The 19,732-nt window shown below is 48.1% G+C and overlaps 1 protein-coding gene across 1 annotated transcript in view; it reads right to left on the reverse strand.

Moving 5' to 3' along the window:
* LOC146024876 (talin-1-like) overlaps positions 1 to 19,262 on the reverse strand; it is a 69,086-nt gene extending 49,824 nt beyond the window's left edge. The window contains exon 1 of the mRNA XM_083155484.1: positions 19,085 to 19,262. The gene's annotated coding sequence lies outside the window, so the exon portion shown is untranslated. The remainder of the gene's footprint in view (positions 1 to 19,084) is intronic.
* Positions 19,263 to 19,732: the final 470 nt, after the last annotated feature.

Raw genomic sequence — 19,732 nt, forward strand, 5'->3', positions numbered from 1 at the left:
CGCACACGCTGGGATCAGGATCACGGAGGACACGCACACGCTGGGATATCAGAGATCACGGAGGACACGCACGCTGGGATATCAGAGATCACGGAGGACACGCACGCTGAGATATCAGAGATCACGGAGGACACGCACGCTGGGATATCAGATCACGGAGGACACGCACACATGCTGGGATATCAGAGATCACGGAGGACACGCACACATGCTGGGATATCAGAGATCACGGAGGACACGCACACGCTGGGATATCAGAGATCACGGAGGACACGCACGCTGAGATATCAGAGATCACGGAGGACACGCACACATGCTGGGATATCAGAGATCACGGAGGACACGCACACGCTGGGATATCAGAGATCACGGAGGGGACACACACGCTGGGATCAGGATCACGGAGGACACGCACACGCTGGGATATCAGAGATCACGGAGGACACGCACACGCTGGGATATCAGAGATCACGGAGGGGACACACACATGCTGGGATATCAGATCATGGAGGAAACACGCTGGGATATCAGAAATCACGGAGGACACGCACACGCTGGGATATCAGAGATCACGGAGGACACGCACACGCTGGGATATCAGAAATCACGGAGGACACGCACACGCTGGGATATCAGAGATCACGGAGGACACGCACACATGCTGGGATATCAGAGATCACGGAGGACACGCACACGCTGGGATATCAGAGATCACGGAGGGGACACACACATGCTGGGATATCAGATCATGGAGGAAACACGCTGGGATATCAGATCACAGAATACACATGTGCTAGTTGGGTCAGGAAGGGGGTAGATGGGATCCTGCAGATTCCTGACATGTCCATATATAGAGAGAAGTATCACAGTAGTAAGTCAGAGTGAGGGGGAGGGATTCCCAGCACTGCCAGGAGCCATTCCGACCCCACACATAACATATACACGTAACACACACACACATAAAACATATACATGTCACAAACCGCACTACTCACATACCATACACACTGCTACACAGACACACACAACATATACACGACACACACTATACTACACCCAATACACATACACCACTGCACACACACAACAAATACACATTCGTTACACACCATGGTATACACAATACACACACACACCTCTTACTACACACAATGCATACAGATAACATATACACTTTACACATCATACTACTAGACACAATGCATACACGTTACATCCAGGTCTCACTGCGCGCATTATACATAACCGCCGGCCCCCCGCACTATACATAACCCCCGGCCCCCCGCATTATACATAACCCCCGGCCCCCCGCACTATACATAACCCCCGGCCCCCCGCACCATACATAACCCCCGCATTATACATAACCGCCGGACCCCCGCACCATACATAACCCCCGCACTATACATAACCGCCGGCCCCCCGCACCATACATAACCCCCGCACTATACATAACCGCCGGCCCCCCGCACCATACATAACCCCCGCACTATACATAACCGCCGGCCCCCCGCACCATACATAACCGCCGGCCCCCCGCACCATACATAACCCCCGCACCATACATAACCCCCGGACCCCCGCACCATACATAACCCACGGACCCCCGCACCATACATAACCCACGGACCCCCGCACCATACATAACCCACGGACCCCCGCACCATACATAACCCACGGACCCCCGCACCATACATAACCCACGGACCCCCGCACCATACATAACCGCCGGCACCCCGCACCATACATAACCCCCGCACTATACATAACCGCGGGCCCCCGCACCATACATAACCCCCGGCCCCCCGCACTATACATAACCCCCGCACCATACATAACCCCCGGCCCCCCGCACCATACATAACCGCCGGCTCCCCGCACCATACATAACCCCTGGCCCCCCGCACCATACATAACCGCCGGCCCCCCGCACCATACATAACCCACGGACCCCCGCACCATACATAACCCACGGACCCCCGCACCATACATAACCCACGGACCCCCGCACCATACATAACCCACGGACCCCCGCACCATACATAACCCACGGACCCCCGCACCATACATAACCCACGGACCCCCGCACCATACATAACCCACGGACCCCCGCACCATACATAACCCACGGACCCCCGCACCATACATAACCGCCGGCTCCCCGCACCATACATAACCCACGGACCCCCGCACCATACATAACCCACGGACCCCGCACCATACATAACCCACGGACCCCCGCACCATACATAACCCACGGACCCCCGCACCATACATAACCCACGGACCCCCGCACCATACATAACCCACGGACCCCCGCACCATACATAACCCACGGACCCCCGCACCATACATAACCCACGGACCCCCGCACCATACATAACCCACGGCCCCCCCGCACTATACATAACCGCCGGCCCCCCACACTATACATAACCCCCGGACCCCCCCCGCACCATAGATAACCCCCGCACTATACATAACACCCGCGTATTCTATAGGACCGTCCACTGACATATTGGCTATACACACACACACACACGAGCCAGTCTACACAATTTTCCCTTTTAATGTCGGTTTTATGATCTGCTAAGTTATGACAAACCTGGGAGAGTGTATAACCCCCTAGGCACACGTTCTGCCAGGAGACACACCCGCATGCGGACACACGTGTGTCATACCCTCGCTGCTACAAGTATCCTGTCACCATCATTATGCCAAAGCAAAAACAAACTACAAATATATACCAGTGCAGCACTGCAAAACCAAAGCCCGGGGTGACCACCACATGATTGTCGGAGCCGGTCCACCCACTGTAAGTGAGGACAAGGCCGGGGTGACCACCACATGAGAGGCCGGAGCCGGTACATCCACTGTAAGCGAGGACAAGGCCCGGGGTGACCACCACATGAGAGGCCGGAGCCGGTACATCCACTGTAAGTGAGGACAAGGCCGGGGTGACCACCACATGATTGCCGGAGCCGGTCCACCCAATGTAAGTGAGGACAAGGCCCGGGGTGACCACCACATGAGAGCCGGAGCCGGTACACCCAATGTAAGTGAGGACAAGGCCCGGGGTGACCACCACATGAGAGGCCGGAGCCGGTATAACCACTGTAAGTGAGGACAAGACCGGGGTGACCATCACATGAGAGCCGGAGCCGGTACACCCAATGTAAGTGAGGACAAGACCGGGGTGACCATCACGTGAGAGCCGGAGCCGGTACACCCACTGTAAGTGAGGACAAGACCGGGGTGACCACCACATGAGAGGCCGGAGCCGGTCCACCCACTGTAAGTGAGGACAAGGCCGGGCTGACCACCACATGAGAGGCCGGAGCCGGTACATCCACTGTAAGCGAGGACAAGGCCCGGGGTGACCACCACATGAGAGGCCGGAGCCGGTACACCCACTGTAAGTGAGGACAAGGCCGGGGTGACCACCACATGATTGCCGGAGCCGGTCCACCCAATGTAAGTGAGGACAAGGCCCGGGGTGACCACCACATGAGAGGCCGGAGCCGGTATAACCACTGTAAGTGAGGACAAGACCGGGGTGACCATCACATGAGAGCCGGAGCCGGTACACCCAATGTAAGTGAGGACAAAACCGGGGTGACCATCACGTGAGAGCCGGAGCCGGTACACCCACTGTAAGTGAGGACAAGACCGGGGTGACCACCACATGAGAGGCCGGAGCCGGTCCACCCACTGTAAGTGAGGACAAGGCCGAGGAGACCACCACATGAGAGGCCGGAGCAGGTACACCTAAGTGAGGACAAGATCGGGGTGACCACCACATGAGAGGCCGAAGCCTACTGGCCAAGGCCGTCACTGCATGGAAGGCTAGTCCTGGTCAGGACAGTACAGGAGAGGTCACAGTACAGGGACCAGGGCATACCCAGACAAGTATAATTAGTCTGGAATATTTGGTAGTATGACACCATGATGAGTAGGTGTCTGAGTCATAGCAGCAGGAAGATGCCCAGTAATAGATATAGAGATATATATATACATAGGATTAGAGAATACGCCTGCAGAGGGAAGGAAGAGGTTAAGTGACAAGAGGAAGTATCTAAGGATGAAGCAACAGGAAGTGTGTATATGGTGCACATCTCACGGCACTCGTCACACTCACACACACACACACACACACACACATCTGCTTACTATCGTACAAACTAGTAAGGGAAGCAGCAGGGACCTCGTATCCAGTACACACATGGAATTATCACGCAAAGCGCCCACATCACACGCCCCAAATACACTCAAATGGTGCGGCAATGTGCCCGCCTCACCTGAACGCATACTGTCACCCGCCCACATCATGCGTCCCAAATACCACTGCATCGTGCCCCCCTCACCTGACCACATACTAACATCCGCCCACATCACACGCCCCAAATACCACTGCATCGTGCCCACCTCACCACATACTAACATCCACCCACATAACAGGACCAAAATACCACTGCATCGTGCCCCCCTCACCTGACCACATACTAACATCATCCCACATCACACGCCCCAAATACCACTGCATCGTGCCCACCTCACCACAAACTAACATCCACCCACATCACACGCCCCAAATACCACTGCATCGTGCCCACCTCATCACATACTAACATCCACCCACATAACAGGACCAAAATACTGCTGCATCGTGCCCGCCTCACCTGGTCACAAACTAACATCTGCCCATATTACACGCCCCAAATACCACTGCATCGTGCCCCCCTCACCTGACCACATCACACGCCCCAAATACCACTGCATCGTGCCCCCATCACCTGACCACATACTAACATCATCCCACATCACACGCCCCAAATACCACTGCATCAAGCCCGCCTTACCTGACCACATACTAACATCATCCAACGCCCCAAATACCACTGCATAGGGCCTACCTGACTACATACTAACATCAGCCTACATCACACATCCCAAATACCACTGCATCGTGACCCCCTCACCTGACCACATACTAACATCCACCCATATCACACGCCTCAAATACCACTGCATCGTGCCCCCCTCACCTGACCACATACTAACATCATCCCACATCACACGCCCCAAATACCACTGCATTGTACCTACCTCACCACATACTAAAATCCACCCACATCTCACGCCCCAAATACTACTGCATCGTGCCCACCTCACCACATACTAACATCCGCCCACATCACACGTCCCAAATACCACTGCATCAAGCCCTCCTCACCTGATCACATACTAACATCATCCCACATCACACGTCCCAAATACTACTGCATCAAGCCCGCCTCACCTGACCACATACTAACATCATCCCACGCCCCAAATACCACTGCATCAAGCCCGCCTCACCTGACCACATACTAACATCATCCCACATCACACGCCCCAAATACCACTGCATCGTGCACGCCTCACCTGACCACATACTAACATCCGCCCACATCACACGCCCCAAATACCACTGCATTGTGCCCACCTCACTTGACCACATCACACGCCCTAAATACCACTGCACCGTGCCCCCCTCACCTGACCACATACTAACATCCGCCCACATCACACTCCAAAATATAACCAAGTACATACATTCTGGGTAAAGTATATGCTTTACTGTAAATAATCCTCTCTCGGTTGTATAATTATATTCTGGTATTAGTGTTTACCTAGAAAACATGAGGAGGCCGCCCTGAGTGATGTGATATGTGATCACCCATATACTGTCTGTGTGACTGAGGCTGTATACGGAGCAGACTGCGCTGAGTGATGTGATATGTGACACCTGTATACTGCGTGTGACTGAGGCTGTATACGGAGCAGACTGTGCTGAGTGATGTGATATGTGACACCTGTATACTGTCTGTGTGACTGAGGCTGTATACGGAGCAGACTGCGCTGAGTGATGTGATGTATGACACCTGTATACTGTGTGTGACTGAGGCTGTATACGGAGCAGACTGCGCTGAGTGATGCGATATGTGACACCTGTATACTACGTGTGACTGAGGCTGTATACGGAGCAGACTGCGCTGAGTGATGTGATATGTGACACCTGTATACTGCGTGTGACTGAGGCTGTATACGGAGCAGACTGCGCTGAGTGATGTGATATGTGACACCTGTATACTGCGTGTGACTGAGGCTGTATACGGAGCAGACTGCGCTGAGTGATGGGATATGTGACACCTGTATACTGTGTGTGACTGAGGCTGTATACGGAGCAGACTGCGCTGAGTGATGCGATATGTGACACCTGTATACTGTGTGTGACTGAGGCTGTATAAGGAGCAGACTGCGCTGAGTGATGCGATATGTGACACCTGTATACTGCGTGTGACTGAGGCTGTATACGGAGCAGACTGCGCTGAGTGATGTGATATGTGACACCTGTATACTGCGTGTGACTGAGGCTGTATACGGAGCAGATTGCGCTGAGTGATGTGATATGTGATCACCCATATACTGTCTGTGTGACTGAGGCTGTATACGGAGCAGACTGCGCTGAGTGATGTGATATGTGACACCTGTATACTGTGTGTGACTGAGGCTGTATACGGAGCAGACTGCGCTGAGTGATGGGATATGTGACACCTGTATACTGTGTGTGACTGAGGCTGTATACGGAGCAGACTGCGCTGAGTGATGTGATATGTGACACCTGTATACTGCGTGTGACTGAGGCTGTATACGGAGCAGACTGCGCTGAGTGATGTGATATGTGACACCTGTATACTGTGTGTGTGACTGAGGCTGTATACGGAGCAGACTGCGCTGAGTGATGTGATATGTGACACCTGTATACTGCGTGTGACTGAGGATGTATACGGAGCAGACTGCGCTGAGTGATGTTATATGTGACACCTGTATACTGAGTGTGACAGAGGCTGTATACGGAGCAGACTGCGCTGAGTGATGGGATATGTGACACCTGTATACTGTGTGTGACTGAGGCTGTATACGGAGCAGACTGCGCTGAGTGATGTGATATGTGACACCTGTATACCGCGTGTGACTGAGGCTGTATACGGAGCAGACTGCGCTGAGTGATGGGATATGTGACACCTGTATACTGTGTGTGACTGAGGCTGTATACGGAGCAGACTGTGCTGAGTGATGTGATATGTGACACCTGTATACTGTGTGTGACTGAGGCTGTATAAGGAGCAGACTGCGCTGAGTGATGCGATATGTGACACCTGTATACTGCGTGTGACTGAGGCTGTATACGGAGCAGACTGCGCTGAGTGATGTGATATGTGACACCTGTATACTGCGTGTGACTGAGGCTGTATACGGAGCAGATTGCGCTGAGTGATGTGATATGTGATCACCCATATACTGTCTGTGTGACTGAGGCTGTATACGGAGCAGACTGCGCTGAGTGATGTGATATGTGACACCTGTATACTGTGTGTGACTGAGGCTGTATACGGAGCAGACTGCGCTGAGTGATGGGATATGTGACACCTGTATACTGTGTGTGACTGAGGCTGTATACGGAGCAGACTGCGCTGAGTGATGTGATATGTGACACCTGTATACTGCGTGTGACTGAGGCTGTATACGGAGCAGACTGCGCTGAGTGATGTGATATGTGACACCTGTATACTGCGTGTGACTGAGGCTGTATACGGAGCAGATTGCGCTGAGTGATGTGATATGTGATCACCCATATACTGTCTGTGTGACTGAGGCTGTATACGGAGCAGACTGCGCTGAGTGATGTGATATGTGACACCTGTATACTGTGTGTGACTGAGGCTGTATACGGAGCAGACTGCGCTGAGTGATGTGTGACACCTGTATACTGTGTGTGACTGAGGCTGTATACGGAGCAGACTGTGCTGAGTGATGTGTGACACCTGTATACTGTGTGTGACTGAGGCTGTATACGGAGCAGACTGCGCTGAGTGATGTGTGACACCTGTATACTGTGTGTGACTGAGGCTGTATACGGAGCAGATTGCGCTGAGTGATGTGATATGTGATCACCCATATACTGTCTGTGTGACTGAGGCTGTATACGGAGCAGACTGCGCTGAGTGATGTGATGTATGACACCTGTATACTGCGTGTGACTGAGGCTGTATACGGAGCAGACTGCGCTGAGTGATGTGATATGTGACACCTGTATACTGTGTGTGACTGAGGCTGTATACGGAGCAGACTGCGCTGAGTGATGTGATATGTGACACCTGTATACTGTGTGTGACTAAGGCTGTATATGGAGCAGACTGCCCTGAGTGATGTGATATGTGACACCTGTATACTGTGTGTGACTGAGGCTGTATACGGAGCAGACTGCGCTGAGTGATGTGATATGTGACACCTGTATACTGTGTGTGACTGAGGCTGTATACGGAGCAGACTGCCCTGAGTGATGTGATATGTGACACCTGTATACTGTGTGTGACTGAGGCTGTATACGGAGCAGACTGCCCTGAGTGATGTGATATGTGATCACCCATATACTGTCTGTGTGACTGAGGCTGTATACGGAGCAGACTGCGCTGAGTGATGTGATATGTGACACCTGTATACTGCGTGTGACTGAGGCTGTATACGGAGCAGACTGCGCTGAGCGATGTGATATGTGACACCTGTATACTGCGTGTGACTGAGGCTGTATACGGAGCAGACTGCGCTGAGTGATGTGATATGTGACACCTGTATACTGTGTGTGACTGAGGCTGTATACGGAGCAGACTGTGCTGAGTGATGTGATATGTGACACCTGTATACCGCGTGTGACTGAGGCTGTATACGGAGCAGACTGTGCTGAGTGATGTGATATGTGACACCTGTATACTGCGTGTGGCTGAGGCTGTATACGGAGCAGACTGCGCTGAGTGATGTGATATGTGACACCTGTATACTGCGTGTGACTGAGGCTGTATACGGAGCAGACTGCTCTGAGTGATGGGATATGTGACACCTGTATACTGCGTGTGGCTGAGGCTGTATACGGAGCAGACTGCGCTGAGTGATGTGATATGTGACACCTGTATACTGCGTGTGACTGAGGCTGTATACGGAGCAGACTGCGCTGAGTGATGGGATATGTGACACCTGTATACTGCGTGTGACAGGCTGTATATGGAGCAGACTGCGCTGAGTGATGTGATATTTGACACCTGTATACTGCGTGTGACTGAGGCTGTATACGGAGCAGACGGCGCTGAGTGATGTGATATGTGACACCTGTATACTGTGTGTGACTGAGGCTGTATACGGAGCAGACTGCGCTGAGCGATGTGATATGTGACACCTGTATACTGTGTGTGACTGAGGCTGTATACGGAGCAGACTGTGCTGAGTGATGTGATATGTGACACCTGTATACCGCATGTGACTGAGGCTGTATAGGGAGCAGACTGCGCTGAGTGATGGGATATGTGACACCTGTATACTGCGTGTGACTGAGGCTGTATACGGAGCAGACTGCACTGAGTGATGTGATATGTGTCACCTGTATATCGCGTGTGACTGAGGCTGTATACGGAGCAGACTGCGCTGAGTGATGTGATATGTGACACCTGTATACTGTGTGTGACTGAGGCTTTATACGGAGCAGACTGCGCTGAGTGATGTGATGTGTGACACCTGTATACTGCGTGTGACTGAGGCTGTATACGGAGCAGACTGCGCTGAGTGATGTGATATGTGACACCTGTATACCGCATGTGACTGAGGCTGTATAGGGAGCAGACTGCGCTGAGTGTTGTGATATGTGACAACTGTATACTGCGTGTGACTGAGGCTGTATACTGAGCAGACTGCGCTGAGTGATGCGATATGTGACACCTGTATACTGGGTGTGACTGAGGCTGAATACGGAGCAGACTGCGCTGAGTGATGGGATATGTGACACCTGTATGCTGCGTGTGACTGAGGCTGTATACGGAGCAGACTGCGCTGAGTAATGTGATATGTGACACCTGTATACTGCGTGACTGAGGCTGTATATGGAGCAGACTGCGCTGAGTGATGTGATATGTGACACCTATATACTGCGTGTGACTGAGGCTGTATACGAAGCAGACTGTGCTGAGTGATGTGATATGTGACACCTGTATACTGCGTGTGGCTGAGGCTGTATACGGAGCAGACTGCGCTGCGTGATGTGATGTATGACACCTGTATACTGTGTGTGACTGAGGCTGTATACGGAGCAGACTGCGCTGAGTGATGTGATATGTGACACCTCTATACTGCGTGTGGCTGAGGCTGTATATGGAGCAGACTGCGCTGTGTGACGTGATATGTGACACCTGTATACTGTGTGTGACTGAGGCTGTATACGGAGCAGACTGCGCTGAGTAATGTGATATGTGACACCTGTATACTGTGTGTGACTGAGGCTGTATACGGAGCAGACTGCGCTGAGTAATGTGATATGTGACACCTGTATACTCTGTGTGACTGAGGCTGTATACGGAGCAGACTGCGCTGAGTGATGTGATGTGTGACACCTGTATACCGCGTGTGACTGAGGCTGTATACGGAGCAGACTGCGCTGAGTGATGTGATATGTGACACCTGTATACTGCGTGTGACTGATGCTGTATACGGAGGAGACTGCGCTGAGTGACGTGATGCTTGTATACTGCATTTGACTGAGGCTGTTACACACAGCAGTATATAGGGATGTGTATATACACACAGGGGGGTATATAAAGTTGTATATAGTATACAGGGATGTATATACAGGGCACACAGCAGTATATATACACACAGGGGGGGTATATAAAGTTGTATATAGTATACAGGGATGTATATACAGGGCACACCGCAGTATGTATACACACAGTGGGGTATATAAAGTTGTATATAGGGATTTGTATATACACACAGGGTAGTATATAAAGTATACAGGGCACACAGCAATAATATATATATATATATATATATATATATATATATATATATATATATATATATATATATATATTCTGCTTTTGGATCCCTTACCACATACATCCGGTTTTGTCTGAATGGTCTGTTGTGACATTGAAACCTAACCAGATTACTGTGTGAACTGACGTTATTGGTCCCAAACCTTACTGCTGAGTAATCTGGCCACAGTGGCGACTTTATGCTTTTATTGGTAAATATGGTCCTGTATTGAGATATACACCCCAAGTGGTTGGATACTGTATGAAAACCTGTATCCTGATAAAGTGTAAACACATCTTGCCGACTACTGTCTGCTAAGCCCCTGATGAAGTCAATTCGTTGACGAAACGCGTTGGACCTGCAACATCTTCTGTACCAATAACTAACTGTCATGTTTTAAAGATTTAAGTCTTTTTGAAGTCAACCAATTAAATGTATAAATTTTAACTGTTGTATTATTCTTAGCGCACTCTAAACCTATTCTGTATCTCTATTTGTCACTTTGGACTCGGCTAACAGGGGTCCATTAGAGTTGCTGCTATTTCTTACCTTGGGCGCAGTTTAGGTATTCCCCTGTGTGTGTTATATATATATATATATATCTTATATATTTGGCTACATCTGTCACTCAAAGTGTGTCTGGAGCTGTAACGCTGGGTGGAGCCTCTGACTCACATGACTGACTCACACGACAGAGAACCAGCCCAGTGAGCCCACAGACAGTGCCAGACACCCTCTGCCTCTCCATGTTACACAGCAAAGACACAGCTACTCACCAGACACACCAGGTGAGCGCCCCACACCTCCATACCTCCCAACATGACCCTCTCCAGGAGGGACAGAATGCTCTGTTTGTGGACTTCCATCTTAATTTATGATTGTCATCACCTGTCATTTTAAACAGGGTAATTGATAAGAAAGGTGTTTAAGCACAGGTGATGGTAATCCATAAATTAAGAAGAAAGTCCAGAAACAGAGCAATGTGTCCCTCCTGGAGAGGGTCATCTTGGGTATGCACCTCCCTCTCTCCCCCCCATTCACGGCATCCCCACGATTAAATGGCACATGCAAAACACTGACATGGCTATGGTCGACAATGAAAAAGGTTGACAAGATTTATTTTTCACTTTTTCAATGTTTTCATATTCATTCTCATGTGTCGACATGGACACCAATGAAGTGCCACACTTATGTCAAAATTTACATGTGTTGACCTTTCTGTGTTGATTTTTTCTTGTGGCGATTCGCGGCACCCCCCGCGACCCCCCTCCCGCGATTTGCAGCACACCCCCCGCAATTCGCGGCACCCCCGGTGACTCCCGCGATTCGCGGCCCCACCCCGTGACAACCCCCCATCCTGCAATTCGCGGCACCCCGCGACCCCCCCTCCCACGATTCGCGCCAACCCCCCAGGCCCCCCCTCCCGCAGTTCACGGTGCCCCCCACGACCCCTCCTACCGCAATTCCCCACCCCTGACCCCCCCTCCTGTCATTGCGGCAACCCCCCGCCCCCGCGGCCCACCCTCCCGCGATTCACTGCAACCCCCCGCGCCCCTTCCCACGATTCGTGGCACCCACACCCCCCCCCCCCTCGCGACCCCCCCTCCCGCAATTCACGGCATCCACCCACGACCGCTCCTCCCGTGATTCGCGGACACCCCTCACCTCCTCCCTTCCCCCCCCCCCCCGCGTGATTCACGGCAACCCCAGGATTAAATGGCACATGCAAAACACTGGCACGGCTATGGTCGACAATGAAAAAGGTTGACATGAGTTTTTGAAGATTTATTTTTCTTTTTTTTAATGTTTTCATATTCATTCTCATGTGTCGACATGGACACCGATGAAGTGCCACACTTATGTCAACATTTACATGTGTTGAACTTTCTGTGTTGATTTTTTCTTGTAGCAATTTTTTTCCAGTGACAACTATGAACTATGTGCACGTCAACCTACACATCATCAACCAATTCTTTGTATAATATATAACACCTGTTCTGTTTTACTGTAGGTGTTTTAAGTCAGACCTTTTACTGCTACTATTACTGTTTATGTAATTGCATTCTGAATGACAGCAACATCCTACCATCCTTCTACAAGAATATATAACCAACTAGGTGATTCATCGCCCCCCCCTCCCGCAATTCACGGACCCCCCGCGCAACCCCCCCTCGCGCAATTCACGCCCCCTCCCACGCTTTGTGGACCCCCGCCCTCTCCCGCGATTCGCCGACACCTGCGCCCCCTCCCTCTCTTGATTCACCGCGCCCCTCCCGCAATTCACGGCACCCCTAAGCCCCTCTTTAGTCCCCCGTATACTCACACACCCCTATCACTACCCAGCTTCCTGCTCTCCTGAACCGTAACTTCCACCACTGGGGAGTCGCTGACGCTGTTTTGCCCACATGCCCCTATCATGCCTCATAGCCCAGCCTCCTGCACCCGAACTCCCACCCAGGAGGAGGAGACACTGACTAAGGGCCACCATCCTGTACTCCTGTACTGCCACGCTGGACCCTCACCCACTGGCAGAAGCTGCACAGTATCTCCCACCCTCCTCTTTAGTCCCCCTTATGCCCACACACCCCTATCACTACCCAGCCTCCTGTTTTCCTGTGTCGTGACCTCCGCCAGTGGGGAGCCGCTGACTCAGAAACACCCTACTATACTATTGCACACACACACCTAAACAACATGCACACACAGCCCCCCCCCCCACACCCACAAATGTCACTGTACCCTCCACACTATCAATGTACATCTTACTCTGTAACCGCTTTTTAATTAAACAAAACAATACACACCCCCTTCCACATCATATGCTCTCTATTTAACACATTTCACCTATAACTCAAGTTGCAATACAGGCCATCTTTCATACAATTCTAACCATCTTTCTCATATACAAATGTTCACAAATTAAGGGGGCGCAGCCCCTTACGACGGTGTGAAGAGCGCCCGTAGTCTGGTCCCATATTTGGCTGTCTTGCAAAACCTATTGAGGTCTGTTTGCACTACACTAAGGAGTGATCCTGAATTTCTTCGGGATATTATCCCATTTCTTTATCCCTCGTTTGGTATGGAAATTGATTATTTTTTAGATGCTGACAGGCATCAGGATTGAGATCTACAAAGGATCCACTCCCTTACTTTTGCTCACTGTGTCTCAAATGAAAGCTGTATTACACTTTGACTGAAATACATTAAGTTGCCTGTGGACGGTTACCCCTGAGGAAGTCGTTTTAACGACGAAACGCGTTGGGTGTCTTTGTATACTGACCGTTATAGAATCCATGACTCCACACAGATGAAAAACACAGGGTAGTATATAAAGTTGTATATAGTATACAGAGATGTATATACAGGGCACACAGCAGTATATATACACACACACACAGGGGGGTATATAAAGTTGTATATAGTATACAGGGATGTATATTCAGGGCACACAGCAGTATGTATACACACAGGGGGTATATAAAGTTGTTTATAGTATACAGGGATGTATATACAGGGCACACAGCTGTATATATACACACAGGGGGTATATAAAGTTGTATATAGTTTACAGGGATGTATATACAGGGCACACAGCAGTGTGTATACACACAGGGGGGTATATAAAGTTGTATATAGTATACAGGGCACACAGCAGTATGTATACACACAGGGGGGTATATAAAGTTGTATATAGTATACAGGGATGTATATACAGGGCACACAGCAGTGTGTATACACAGGGGGGTATATAAAATTGTATATAGTATACAGGGCACACAGCAGTATGTATACACACAGGGTACGTAGTATATAAAGTTGTATATAGTGTACAGGGATGTATATACAGGGCACACAGCAGTATGTATACACACAGGGGGGTATATAAAGTTGTATATAGTATACAGGGATGTATATACAGGGCACACAGCAGTATGTATACACACAGGGGGGTATATAAAGTTGTATATAGTATACAGGGATGTATATACAGGGCACACAGCAGTATGTATGCACAAAGGGGGGTATATAAAGTTGTATATAGTATACAGGGATGTATATACAGGGCACACAGCTGTATATATACACACAGGGTAGTATATAAAGTTGAATATAGTATACAGGGCACACAGCTGTATATATACACACAGGGTAGTATATAAAGTTGTTTATAGTATACAGGGATGTATATACAGGGCACACAGCAGTATGTATACACACAGGGGGCTATATAAAGTTGTATATAGTATACAGGGATGTATATACAGAGCACACAGCAGTATGTATACACACAGGGGATATATAAAGTTGAATATAGTATACAGGGATGTATATACAGGACACACAGCATTATATATACACACAGGGTAGTATATAAAGTTGTATATAGTATACAGGGATGTATATACAGGGCACACAGCAGTATGTATACACACAGGGGGTATATAAAGTTGTATATAGTATACAGGGATGTATATACAGGGCACACAGCAGTATATATACACACAGGGGGGTATATAAAGTTGTATATAGTATACAGGGATGTATATACAGGGCACACAGCAGTGTGTATACACACAGGGGGGGGTATATAAAGTTGTATATAGTATACAGGGATGTATATACAGAGCACACAGCAGTATGTATACACACAGGGGGTATATAAAGTTGTATATAGTATACAGGGATGTATATTGAGGGCACACAGCAGTATGTATACACACAGGGGGTATATAAAGTTGTATATAGTATACAGGGATGTATACACAGGGCACACAGCAGTATATATACACACAGGGGGGTATATAAAGTTGTATATAGTATACAGGGATGTATATACAGGGCACACAGCAGTATGTATACACACAGGGGGGTATATAAAGTTGTATATAGTATACAGGGATGTATATTCAGGGCACACAGCAGTATGTATACACACAGGGGGTATATAAAGTTGTATATAGTATACAGGGATGTATATTGAGGGCACACAGCAGTATATAGACACACAGGGGGTATATAAAGTTGTATATAGTATACAGGGATGTATATACAGGGCACACAGCAGTATATATACACACAGGGTAGTATATAAAGTTGTATATAGTATACAGGGATGTATATTGAGGGCACACAGCAGTATATATACACACAGGGGGGTATATAAAGTTGTATATATAGTATACAGGGATGTATAGTCAGGGCACACAGCAGTATATATACACACAGGGGGTACATAAAGTTGTATATAGTATACAGGGATGTATATACAGGGCACACAGCAGTATGTATACACACAGGGTAGTATATAAAGTTGTATATAGTATACAGGGATGTATATTCAGGGCACACAGCAGTATATATACACACAGGGGTATATAAAGTTGTATATAGTATACAGGGATGTATATACAGGGCACACAGCAGTATGTATACACACAGGGGGGTATATAAAGTTGTATATAGTATACAGGGATGTATATACAGGGCACACAGCAGTATATATACACACAGGGTAGTATATAAAGTTGTATATAGTATACAGGGATGTATATACAGGGCACACAGCAGTATGTATACACACAGGGTAGTATATAAAGTTGTATATAGTATACAGGGATGTATATTCAGGGCACACAGCAGTATATATACACACAGTGGGTATATAAAGTTGTATATAGTATACAGGGATGTATATACAGGGCACACAGCAGTATATATACACACAGGGGGTATATAAAGTTGTATATAGTATACAGGGATGTATATACAGGGCACACAGCAGTATATATACACACAGGGGGGTATATAAAGTTGTATATAGTATACAGGGATGTATATACAGGGCACACAGCAGTATATATACACACAGGGGGTATATAAAGTTGTATATAGTATACAGGGGTGTATATACAGGGCACACAGCAGTATATATACACACAGGGGGTATATAAAGTTGTATATAGTATACAGGGATGTATATACAGGGCACACAGCAGTATATATACACACGGGGTATATAAAGTTGTATATAGTATACAGGGATGTATATACAGGGCACGCAGCAGTATATATACACACAGGGGGGTATATAAAGTTGTATATAGTATACAGGGATGTATATACAGGGCACACAGCAGTATATATATACACAGGGGGGTATATAAAGTTGTATATAGTATACAGGGATGTATATACAGGGCACACAGCAGTATGTATACACACAGGGGGTATATAAAGTTGTATATAGTATACAGGGATGTATATTCAGGGCACACAGCAGTATATATACACACAGGGGGGTATATAAAGTTGTATATAGTATACAGGGATGTATATACAGGGAACACAGCAGTATATATACACACAGGGGGGTATATAAAGTTGTATATAGTATACAGGGATGTATATTGAGGGCACACAGCAGTATGTACACACACAGGGGGTATATAAAGTTGTATATAGTATACAGGGATGTATATACAGGGCACACAGCAGTATGTATACACACAGGGGGTACATAAAGTTGTATATAGTATACAGGGATGTATATTCAGGGCACACAGCAGTATATATACACACAGGGGGGTATATAAAGTTGTATATAGTATACAGGGATGTATATACAGGGCACACAGCAGTATATATACACACAGGGGGTATATAAAGTTGTATATAGTATACAGGGGTGTATATACAGGGCACACAGCAGTATATATACACACAGGGGGGTATATAAAGTTGTATATAGTATACAGGGATGTATATACAGGGCACACAGCAGTATATATACACACAGGGGGGTATATAAAGTTGTATATAGTATACAGGGATGTATATTGAGGGCACACAGCAGTATATAGACACACAGGGGGGTATATAAAGTTGTATATAGTATACAGGGATGTATATACAGGGCACACAGCAGTATATAGACACACAGGGGGGTATATAAAGTTGTATATAGTATACAGGGATGTATATACAGGGCACACAGCAGTATGTATACACACAGGGGGTACATAAAGTTGTATATAGTATACAGGGATGTATATTCTGGGCACACAGCAGTATATATACACACAGGGGGTATATAAAGTTGTATATAGTATACAGGGATGTATATACAGGGCACACAGCAGTATATATACACACAGGGGGGTATATAAAGTTGTATATAGTATACAGGGATGTATATACAGGGCACACCGCAGTATATATACACACAGGGGGGTATATAAAGTTGTATATAGTATACAGGGATGTATATACAGGGCACACCGCAGTATATATACACACAGGGGGTACATAAAGTTGTATATAGTATACAGGGATGTATATTCTGGGCACACAGCAGTATATATACACACAGGGGGTACATAAAGTTGTATATAGTATACAGGGATGTATATACAGGGCACACAGCTGTATATATACACACAGGGGGGTATATAAAGTTGTATATAGTATACAGGGATGTATATACAGGGCACACAGCAGTATATATACACACAGGGGGGTATATAAAGTTGTATATAGTATACAGGGATGTATATTGAGGGCACACAGCAGTATATAGACACACAGGGGGGTATATAAAGTTGTATATAGTATACAGGGATGTATATACAGGGCACACAGCAGTATATAGACACACAGGGGGGTATATAAAGTTGTATATAGTATACAGGGATGTATATACAGGGCACACAGCAGTATGTATACACACAGGGGGTACATAAAGTTGTATATAGTATACAGGGATGTATATTCTGGGCACACAGCAGTATATATACACACAGGGGGGTATATAAAGTTGTATATAGTATACAGGGATGTATATACAGGGCAAACAGCAGTATATAGACACACAGGGGGGTATATAAAGTTGTATATAGTATACAGGGATGTATATTCTGGGCACACAGCAGTATATATACACACAGGGGGTATATAAAGTTGCATATAGTATACAGGGATGTATATTCAGGGCACACAGCAGTATATATACACACAGGGGAAGGGACAGCACAGTATACAGGAATGTATAGCCCCAGGGAGGGTATTATAGAAAAGTACACAGACACGCCGAGTATATGGGAATATACAGCCCCCTGGGGTATATACAGGACAGGGGGCATAGAAGGGGGTAACTGGGGGTCTGGGTGCCCCGGGCCGCACTCACCGTTCTGTCCTCACCGCTCTCTGACTCCACAGTGTCCGACCCCGCCCGGGAACCGCTCTATGCCGCGTTACTACCGCTAGGGGCCGCTATTCCAACCGCACGGCCCTCTATGCCGCGTACCTGCCGCTAGGGGCTGCTCTATCCCAGACTCCGCTCTATGCTACATCCTCCACTGACAGCCGGATACCTTCGCCTCCATGCTGAGTGCTGGCAGAGTTACCTGCATCCATTGTAAGTGCTGGCAGAGTTACAATCCTCCACTATAAGTGCTGGGCAGTGTTACCTGCATCCATGCCTAATTGCCGGCAGAGTTATCTGCATCCATTGTAAGTGTTGGCAGAGTTACCTGCATCAATTGTAAGCGCTGGCAGAGTTACAATCCTCCATTATAAGTGCTGGCAGAGTTACAATCCTCCATTATAAGTGCTGGCAGTGTTACCTGCATCCATGCCTAATTGCCGGCAGAGTTATTTGCATCCATTGTAAGTGCTGGCAGAGTTACCTGCATCCATTGTAAGTGCTGGCAGAGTTACAATCCTCCATTATAATGCTGGCAGTGTTACCTGCATCCATGCCTAATTGCCGGCAGAGTTATCTGCATCCATTGTAAGTGCTGGCAGAGTTACCTGCATCCTATGTAAGTGCTGG

This window comes from Crinia signifera, chromosome 1 (genome assembly GCF_055691185.1).
Source record: "Crinia signifera chromosome 1, ASM5569118v1, whole genome shotgun sequence".
Taxonomy (NCBI): domain Eukaryota; kingdom Metazoa; phylum Chordata; class Amphibia; order Anura; family Myobatrachidae; genus Crinia; species Crinia signifera.